Source organism: Vombatus ursinus, unplaced genomic scaffold (assembly GCF_900497805.2).
Source record: "Vombatus ursinus unplaced genomic scaffold, bare-nosed wombat genome assembly UNPS02014867.1, whole genome shotgun sequence".
NCBI classification, from domain to species: domain Eukaryota; kingdom Metazoa; phylum Chordata; class Mammalia; order Diprotodontia; family Vombatidae; genus Vombatus; species Vombatus ursinus.
In genome coordinates, this window is record NW_020954645.1 from 1815272 (window position 1) to 1817654 (window position 2383).

General features: G+C 48.7%; 1 pseudogene; it reads left to right on the forward strand.

The window, feature by feature from the left end:
• Nucleotides 1-976: 976 nt before the first annotated feature.
• On the forward strand, nt 977-1757 carry LOC114028003 (annotated as a pseudogene).
• Nucleotides 1758-2383: the final 626 nt, after the last annotated feature.

Here is a 2383-nt window from a genome sequence, read left to right on the forward strand (position 1 = left end):
CACAGTGCTACCTAGCTGCTTTGAAGTCTTGGAGCAACCTGGGTGGCACAGTAGATAGAGCTCCAACTTTGGGGTCAGGAGGACCTGAGTTCAAATCCGGCCTCAGACACTCTGACACTTAGTAGCTGTGTGACCCTGGGCAAGTCACTTAACCCTGATTGCCTCACCAAAAAGCAAAATAAAAAAAATTAGTTGAAGTCTTCAAATATTTCTAAGTCTTCCCATCTCCAAGCTAAACATCCCAAAGTCCTTCAATGGCTCTTCATATATCATAGTCTCCAGGCCCCTCTCCATCCTGGTCAACCTAAGTTTAATTTAATTCAACAAACGTTTAATAAGAGCTTACTGTATGCTAGGTGTCTAGCAGAGAAAAGAAGGCAGATGGTGGTAGTAACCCATGGCTGGGGTTTGGCAAATCATGAGCCGTGGCAGGACGAGAAGGCAGAGCTAGGAGTCCAGTGGCCCTTCTAGAGCAGGGGTGATGATCTAATAGAGAAGGAAAAGATAGAATGACTAGAGGTCGTGGTGAGGACAAAGAAGAGGTTTAGGAGGAATTGAGGCAGAAGGCAAGATGGAAAGGTAGGAGGTGGTGATCAGAGAGAGGGATCTCAGAGTTCTACGTCACAGAAGTGACGTCACCATTAGTGATGCGGAGATCAAGCGTCCCTGTCTGTGGCTGAGGTGGAATGAAGCTACAGGTCATAGGAGAGGAGGAGTTTAATGAATTTGGAGGCCAGGGTGTTTGAGGGGGTATCAATATGAACAATGAAGTCCCTTCTAATGGCAAAGGTTAAGGACGTGAACCAAGTCCTCAACTCCTTGAGAAAGAAAAAAAAAGAAAAGAAAGAGAGCTATAAGTGAGGGCAACAAGGCTCTGGATGGACTTGCAGAGATGGATGGAAGGCAGCTGCTCGGCCTCCCGGGCGGGCTGCGGGCGCCGGGCGCTTCTCGACACCCGGACGGCAGCTGACCGCCCATGGTCCCGGCCGAGCCCGGTAAGCGAGAGGAGGCGGCGGGGCGCCTCGGGGGCCGGGCCAGGCAGGGGAACTATCAGTCTATGCCGAGGGGCCGCAGGGCCGGAGCGGAGCGACGCCGTTGGGGCCGAGCAGCGCCGGGCCTGGGAGGGCTGCCCGGCATGAAGCTGACCACTTAGCCTACTGCAGGACGGTGCTGCACGGGGCCAAGTACCCCCACTGCACCGTCAACGGGCTTCTGGTGGCCGAGAAGCAGAAGCCTCGCAAGGAACGGCCGTCGCAGGGCGGCCCGAACACGCGCCAGACCCTCCTCGTGGACTGCATCCCCCGCTTCCAAGGCACCCTGGCGCTGGCCCCATGCTGGAGGGGGTCCTCACCTTGATTGATTCATGGTGCAAAGATGATAGCTATGTGATTGCTGGTTGTTATCAAGCTAATGAACGTGTAAAGGATGCCAGTCCAAACCAGGTTGCTGGGAAGGTAGCTTCCAGAATTGCAGAGGGCTTCAATGACACTGCACTCATCGTGGTAGGCAACATGAAGTTTACAATGGAATGCACAGGGCCCACGATTCATGTGTATGAGCATCATGAAAACAAATGGCGGTGCAGAGATCCACACTATGACTATTGTGAAGACTGGTCAGAAGCCCAGAGGATCTCAGCATCTCTCTTGGACAGCAGGTCCTATGAAACCCTTGTGGATTTTGATAACCACCTGGATGACATCTGAAATGATTGGACAAATCCAGAGATCAATAAAGCTGTTCTACACCTATTTTAGGGAGGGATTCCACTGACTGATTTATGGGCATTTCCATTACACTGAAGAGGAAAGAAGAAATATTTTTAAATGTAAATAGAATAATATCTCATACCTTGTGTGGAAAGGCAACAGTTTTAAGAAATCGCATGTGGCTCTAAAGAGGCAATGTGTCTAAGTGACCATCTTTATAAAGCAGAGATGGGTGAAGTAAACCTCAAAATAAAGGAGGGTGGCTTAATGATGGGAACATGAGGAAAGTACAAAAGTAGCAGTAAAAAAAAAAAAAAGCAAGGAGTATGTCTACTCACCTTCCTGTGTCAGCGTATTAGGGATTATGAAAAAAGGCGCACCAATATTGCCAAGAGTGGTCAGGGATAGCGTCTTCTGGACCATCAGGTTTCCATGAGTGCAAAAAACATATGAAAGGAAGTGTCCTAAAGTCACAGGAAATTTGTTTATGGTGGAATGGAGCTCAAGAGGGTGCAATCAATCAACATTCATTATTAAATACCTGCTGTGTATCAAGAACTGTGCTAAGTACTGGAGATACAAAAAGTCCCTGCCCTCAAGGAGTTTATGTTCTAATGGAGAAGACAATATGCTAAGCAAGTAAGCTATATATAGGATGAATAGGAAATGATTTT